At 33.5% G+C, this 7,994-nt stretch overlaps 1 long non-coding RNA gene across 2 annotated transcripts; it reads left to right on the top strand.

The window, feature by feature from the left end:
• The first annotated feature begins 363 nt into the window (after nt 1–363).
• Nucleotides 364–3,633, top strand: LOC130808654 (uncharacterized). 2 transcript variants are annotated; one of them, XR_009040713.1, is made up of 6 exons: nt 364–570; nt 1,072–1,131; nt 1,209–1,289; nt 2,302–2,850; nt 2,983–3,224; nt 3,339–3,633. It is a non-coding gene; the product is annotated as an uncharacterized LOC130808654 (long non-coding RNA). The 2 variants fall into 2 exon arrangements; XR_009040712.1 differs by having other exon boundaries at nt 1,072–1,289.
• Nucleotides 3,634–7,994: the final 4,361 nt, after the last annotated feature.

Consider the following 7,994-nt stretch of genomic DNA (forward strand, 5'->3'; position numbering starts at 1 on the left):
AAGGATCAATCGTTAATGAACAATAAACGATGAACAATGAATTTGGATTAATGATATTGACTTCCATTGGAGATTAGGAATTGACGGACATTCGATACACTACAAATAAAATAGTGTCAATTATGACATGATTTTGTTAACACTTTATGGAAGTGTCATAAGTCCAAAAATACAAGTGACAATTACAAATGACCTGAATTAAAGATGACACTTATATGTAATACCAATACAACTGTATAGTATTTCTTAGCTTTTATACGTTAAAAAAACAAAAAATAATTATATACAAATACGCAGATAATATCATTGCTATTTCAAACATCGGTTTGGCATTTCAAACAAAAATAAATTAAAATATACAAACCTTCCCTAATACTTCCCTCTTGGCAAACAATTGCATTACAGTTCTATTTCAAACAAAACCCATGACAATTTCATTTCTGTCTCAAACTAAACCCACAATTTAATTTCTCTCTTAAAGCCAATCCACCATTTCATCTTCATCTTCTCAAAACAAATGTAAGCTATACTTTAACCATCATTCTTCAATTTCAACGGATAATCACTGTTGTAAGTAGATAATTTCATTTCAATTGCATTTTTCTTTGTTTTAAGCTATTATTTGATGTTTTATCTGATTTTAGGGTTTCTTTTGCATTATTTTGGTTTGAAATATGATTTAGCTTTACATAGTTAAATAATTTAGTGTGAAATTGTTCGCCATTGTTGATTCTTTCATATACTGGGGGACCTGAGCTACATTTTGTCAAAGTTGTTTTGTAATGGTGGTTTGCGCACACCTCAATTTATGATATGAAATGTGATTTAGTTTTAGTAGAAATAATTTAGTATGAAATGTGATATAGGTTTGAATGATTTAGCAGATATAATTTATCAATGAATATTTTCCAGTGCTCTCTGATTCGTGTTAAATTATAGTGTTGATGAAAATGCAAAACTAAAGCTAACTGGAAATTTGTATGTTGCCAATATGAGGCAATTGATTTCTGTATCTCTCATGCTTTTTATGACCTTTTTTTTTTAATTTCCTCTGCTTGTGTTGACATCCAGGATTCTGCTATTATTGTGCTTAACAAGCGTCCAAAATTACCCGTGAAGATGATTGCTTAAGTGAGCATGTTTATATATGGCACTCGAGTGTATATGCTCATTCTTTTCTTACCAACTCGTACTGGAATATTTGCCAGGGGAATTTACCTGTTCATATCAGCATGGATGCTTTAGCTGCTGCTGCATTAACGTATGATTATGAGGAAGGTCCGCAGTTGGTAAGTTTTCACCTCGATCTAATTTATGTTAGAAAATATATTCTATTTAGTAGTATCATTGACTGCCAATGAGCTGCTGATATCTTATAATTAGGAAGCTTATTTTTTTGTATGACATTCATTAAACACATCAAAACGCAACACACCAACAATCTTCTCGCTATATGCTCCCATTTGCGTACTTTTTGAACACACTCTGTACCTGTTATGTCGGTAGGTCTGCTTGTCACATACCTTCAATGCTGCACGTTGCGTGGATCAGCCTTCAGAATTGCTGCACTCACCCACTTCGACCCATAGCACCCTCATGTCACCAACCTATCTGTCATACCCGAGTGTAGTGGCTTTGGTTTTGCTATATCTACATCGCAGCACACAGCAGGGGTAGCACTTCAAGTATATCTGTCCTTCCCCAAACATACTTGGTACCCACTAGTCACCACCCACAACCACGGCATGGACACAACCTCTATTAGCCTGCACTCCCTATTGGACCTATAGCAATGGTCATACACAGCTACTTGTTACGATATAACGTTGTCTTCTCACTAAATTTCTGCGCACACCACAGAATAGCCGCAGAGCAGTTCTATATCTACTGTTGCTGCACACGAGTAATTTACAATACTTGCATATTTCACAACAAAGAAACACAACAGTATAAGAGACACAATATTTGGATCGCACCCCCATCATATCATGGTGTATCTAAGCAATGACTTGGGCTAGTATAAATCTTTAAGATGTCACAGCAACAACGGCTTTCATGTTCTCAATTTTATCATGATTGGAGTAATTATGGTTATCTAGTGACACCTTTGCCCACGTACTAACCCTTACCTTTATACTAAAAAGAAAATTTTCCCCAAATCGGTATTGAGTTTTCAAATTTGATTTTATTTCTTATGTCAAATACTCCAGATTACGCAAAACAGTACGGAGTTCCTACTTCCTTGAATGTTTAGGTTAGAGCGAGCATGTAATTATTTCATTGATTTTAATTATTTCACAGGTTTCAAAGGGAATGTTTAGGTTAGAGCAAGCATGTAATCTCGCACATCAGAACTCTCGACCAAAGATAGCTAGCAGTGTTGCTAATTCTGTTTCACAAGTTTGAAAGGGAATGTTTAGGTCAGAGCAAGCATGGATCCTCGCACAACAAGGCTCTCGATCACAGAGAACTAGTACTGTTGCTATTCTTATTCAGGGCGTTCCTACTTCCTTGAATGTGAAACAAACATGGGGTATACCATCAAAATCACAACTTCCAGCTTCTTTTCCTAGTCGCTTAAGCACATTGCCGAACATTTCACCATTTTTACCTTCATTTTCCCAACCACCACCAAGTATAGCTCCAAATCAATCTTATGGTCACAATGGTCATTCATCTTCTTCATATGAGTCACAGTTTCAACCTGGAGTATCCTTAGGAGATTCATCCAAGTATGCTAATAATAAATCACAAACAAATGTATCTTCATCGCAACGAATTGACGATGGTTGTAGTGCTGATGAGGATGATGAGGTTGCATCAGTTTGAAGAATCCAATTGAGATAGTTGGTAATATTTTTTTTCTAATACTGTATTTATGTGCGGGCTATGTAGTTGATTAATACACTAAGTTGCATGATAGCTTCTTAATTATAATGTGTACTTTTTAATTATGCTAATGGAAATCATATTGTGCTTTAGATGCAAATGGAGATTGCAAACTCAAGCATAACATGAAAGTCAGAGATGTCTATAAATTGCAAGAGGGTGAAAAGGTTGTAGTCCATGTCAATGAATATGGACAACCTATTGAAGATGCTAGAAGAGTCTTAACTAGGTGGATGACAAAATTAGTGAAGCAACCAAATTTATGTCCTCCAGATGTTAAAGATTTCCATGAGCTAAAAGAAATTTGCGGTTGTCATCTACTAAGATTAGTTCGGGTACATAATTCTTTATGTTTGATGTCAAATTCATAATTTTTTTTGGTTTCTAACTCATGATTTCACATTCATTCTATTCTTATACTAACGGGTGAACTTGTGATATATGTGCAGGAGAGATTTTCTTTTCCTAATCAAGATAATGTAGACCGTGCTTTGTTATCTATGTTTGATGCCAAATTCAGCAAAATAAGTATAAGATAACAAAGAAACTTTACAAACTTTACATTTACATTTGATATGTTACATAAAAGCATTTTTCAATTTTATATTGTGCATATACTATTCAAATATTTAATTTCAATATCTATTTTTATTGTAGGATGATAGTATATTTACTTCTTAATGGAAGTATAGTTATATTAACAAATTTAAGTATCATAATTATTTATATAATGATAGCTCTAATCGTGAAGCTTTTAAATGTTATTAACAGTTATGTGACAATTGTAAGTGTCACCATTGTTGTGACAATTAATGTGTTATATTTTAATTTGTGACAAGCTAATTTGTGACACTTCTTGCAAGTGTCACTAAATATTTTAGTGTCAAAATTAGGATGATAAGACCCATTTTACTAATGGGACTAATCACCACTTTAGATACTCTGGCGGATTGGCCAGTTACTCGAAATTCTTGATTATTCCATTTCCTAATGTTAGCAATGTATAGTGGTCAAATAGGATTATTTTCGTCCCCGAGCCTTTTACTTTTTTTTCATAATATGAGAATTAAAATTAATCCATGTTTATCTACTTTTATCTATGTGAGGTGGAAAAAAAAAAGTCTCTACTCTGCTACAAAATTTATTTTCACAATAAATGGTAAGTTGTGTCTGATAAAGAAAACTTACAGTTCTCATTCTTATGTAAGTTGATAGTTTGGTATCTGGGGTAACCATGAAAAACTATAACTTGTGTTTCGTATATTTGATGGGTTCTCTTTAAGCCTATGAAATGGTTTGAATGTTATGAATAGAAAAGTTAAGTTGTAAATTGCAATATTCATAAGTGTAAAAGCCTTGCCTAATGTAACGATGATTTGTAATTTTTGTAATACTGGTAATTGTTATATTGTGATTCATAATCTCAATGTGTGTAGCATGATGTGTGTGTGGATGGTTGAAATAAGAGGTGTTATTAGTGTTCATGAAAGAAGAGTATGGTCAGAGTGTTTCACAAGCAGCTCAAATATATAGCTCGACCCTAGTTGCTGGTCGCTCGACTGGATGCAAGATGGCTCAACTGGGTCGACCAATGTACAGGAAGTCAAGTGCAACCTCTGTTCTTGGTTATTGTTTTGCACGTGTTCTATTTGTTATCCATCCTCAACTCTTAGCCTTATAAATGCTCATGGTAAACATCATTTGTATATCATTTACATGGTAATCAAGAGAGAAACACATTGTAATCCTCTTGTAAGTGAGATTGATCTAGATAGAGAGGGAGCCACAAATTAGGGTTCTTGAGTAAATTGGGGGTTTTCAATTACTCTTGTAAAATTTATAGTTTATTCATTCTCCATTGTTAGAATTGATTAGTGTATGTAATAAAAAACTAATCAATACAATTTTCTTCATTCATTGGGTGGGTTTTATAGTCTAATATCAATTGAGATTAAGATTTTTCCACCTTCCAATTCTTGGTGTGTTTGATTATTCTCTTTACATTTTGCAATCATCTTCATTCTTTGTAGTTGGAATCTTCATTTAAAGAGCATTTGCTCTAACAATTGGTTTCAAGAGCTTGAGTTGAGATCCTTAGGAAAATTAGAATTCCATTGATTTGGGGTTTGTTTGGTCATTCTTGATTTGGTTCTTAGTAGCCATGGGTGTTACAAAGTTTGAGATAGAGTTTTTTGATAGGAATTTTCATTTTGGGTTATGGAAACTTAAGATGAAGTCTATCTTGGTGCAAAATAAATATGAGAAAGCTTTGTTGAGGAAGTCCCAGAAACCTCCAAGAATGTCCATGAAAGATTTTGAAGAGATGAATTTGAAGGCACTTTCCATAATATATTTGTGTCTATATAATAGTATACATAGACAGGTTGTAAAGGAGGAGATAACGGGGGGTGTTTGGTTGAAGCTTGAGTCATTGTACATGACTAAACCGGTGGCAAATCTCTTGCTATTGAGGAGTAAGCTTCATGATCTTCATATTGAGGAAGGTGGTTCTCTTAAAACACATATAGATGAATTTAATTCAATTGTGATGGGTTTGTCTAACCTTGACGTGAATCTTGATGATGAGGACTTTGCGATAAAATTGTTGTGCTCCCTACTTAAGGAGTACAAGCATTTTAGGGAGACAATCGTGTATCGGAAAGATGTGTTGACTCTTGAGGATGTAAAGGGAGATATAATGCAAAGGGAGTTGATTGAGAATCAATTGACTAAGAGTGAAAAATACTCATATGATGGTGAAGGCCTTGTAGTAATGGGTAGATCTAATGGGAAGGGTAGTTCTAAGTCTTGGGGCATAAATGCCATATGCTATAATTTTCAAAAGAAGGGCCATGTGAATAGGCATTGCCCGGTGAAGGGTAGGAACAAGGTGGAGTCATTTCTTTGTGTACCTTGAAGGAATGGGTATCATATGCATGGAGTAATATGGTGGTTTTGATTGAAGATGGCATGGCAATGACGGGTAGCAATGTGATAGATCGAAGATGTGTCAACTTGGTTAGTAGGAATGCATTGGTGGAATGTGTCTTAAGTGTATTTATGAGATGTTTTTCATTGATATGAGGTTGTGGTATTATCAAGACTTTGTAGCTTGGGGTTCGGTTGTCTTGGGTAGGATCCTTGCTTCTATGGTTCCAATGGGCTTATGTTTAGAGTTATGGTGGTCTTTGATCGGGTTTGTGTTTGAGCTTGGCTCAAACTCATTTTCTTAGTTTCATATGTCATGTGCTTACTCCCTTTAAGGGAGGGGCACCTAAAAATTCTACTTTTTCTAACCAAAATTCACACTGAAAACATGGTATAAAAATTGTTCTTTCTTGAAATCTCCAAGACTTTCGTCAAATGAGCCTCATGTTCCTCTCGATTCTTAAAGTATACTAAGATATCATCAATAAAAAAAACTACAAACTTATCCAAATAAGGTTGAAATATCCTATTCATAAGGTCCATAAAAACAGCAGACGCATTCGTGAGTCCAAAGCGCATGACAGTGAACTCATAATGGCCATACCTTGCTCGAAACGTTGTTTTTGCTATATCCTTCTATGTGATTTGTAATTAATGATAACCTTATCTCAAATCAATCTTTGACAATACTCCTACACCCCTAAGTTGATCAAATAAATCCTCAATTTTAGGAAGTAGATATATATTCTTCACCGTCACACTATTTAAATCTCTGTAATCAATACATAGTTTCAACAACAAATAACACTGGGACTCCCAACAGCGATACACTAGGTCTTATATATCCTTTATTCAACAAATCCTCAAGTTGTACCTTCAACTCTTGCAACTCGGTAGGTGCCATCCTATATAGTGCCTTTTAAATTGGTCATGTTCCCAAAACTAAATCAATCTTAAAGTCTAACTCTCTCACAGGTGGCATCTTTGGAATCTTATCTGGAAATACATCAGCAAACTCCTTAACTACAAGTATCTCTCCTATCTGGAAATACAATAGAATAATATTACTCGTCGTAATATATATTACTTAGCCAACACTTATTAGTTATTAGTATATTGCTATATTATTAGTCGTATATTTTACTATATTATTAGTCGTATATTCCTTTTTGTTCCAGTTTAAAATTCCGACCAAAAATTAATTTAGTAGCAATTTAGTCGAAAATTCTCTGTTTTGAGTTAATCGAAAACTGTCAGTTGGAATTGCTTTGTTTTTTTTTTGGTAGTGTAGCACGGTTAGAGAAAGAAAAGAACATTTTTCATATGTTCTTGAATTGAAGAGGATGTAAGATCTGATTTTCACTAAATTAAAACTTGGAAAAGTCTTGGAATAGGTTAGAAACAACCTTACACTCTTTTGTTGAAAATACTTTAATCTTTCCTAAAATCATTGTTTAAGGTCTAGTTTGAGTATTTGGTAAGTAAAAAACGCTTCTCAAATTTATTTTTAAAATGTTTTTATTTAAAATATATTGAATTGAATCATTGTTTAAGGAATTTTTTTTCTTATATTATATTAAAAAACAAGGAAAAATAATTACTTATTTTCTAATAAATGTAGAACTAATTAAGTTGGATGAAGATTTTGAATTTAAATCATTAATAAACTTTTTTTTAGTTTTTAACTTTCTCTTAAAATATACGATTTACGTGGCAAGATCAAAACGTGCGATAAATTTCAAATTCATGTGTCATAATTTATAATACAATCCCATAATAGCTATTTACTCGTGACCTATAAGTCTTTATTTTCCATGATAAATATTTACCCGTGACATAATTGGTGGCACAAACTTTTTTGTCACGATAAATATTTAGCTGTAACATAATTTTTGGTACAAGTTTTTTGTTTGCCACAAAAAATTTCCCTTGGCATGATTTGTGGTGCAAGTGCTTGTTTGCCACGATATTAAATTACCTGTGGCACAAGTGTTTATTTGCCATGACATATATTTACCTGTGGCATAATTTGTGGCACAAGTGCATCTTTGCCACGATATATATTTACCTGTGGCAAAAATTTTGTGTATGATTGTGATATTGTCTTAAAACCTATTTTTCCCGTGGCAAGATCAAAACTTGCCACAAATTTTAAATTCCCGTGGCATAAATAGTGG

Source organism: Amaranthus tricolor, chromosome 3, assembly GCF_026212465.1.
Source record: "Amaranthus tricolor cultivar Red isolate AtriRed21 chromosome 3, ASM2621246v1, whole genome shotgun sequence".
NCBI lineage: Eukaryota > Viridiplantae > Streptophyta > Magnoliopsida > Caryophyllales > Amaranthaceae > Amaranthus > Amaranthus tricolor.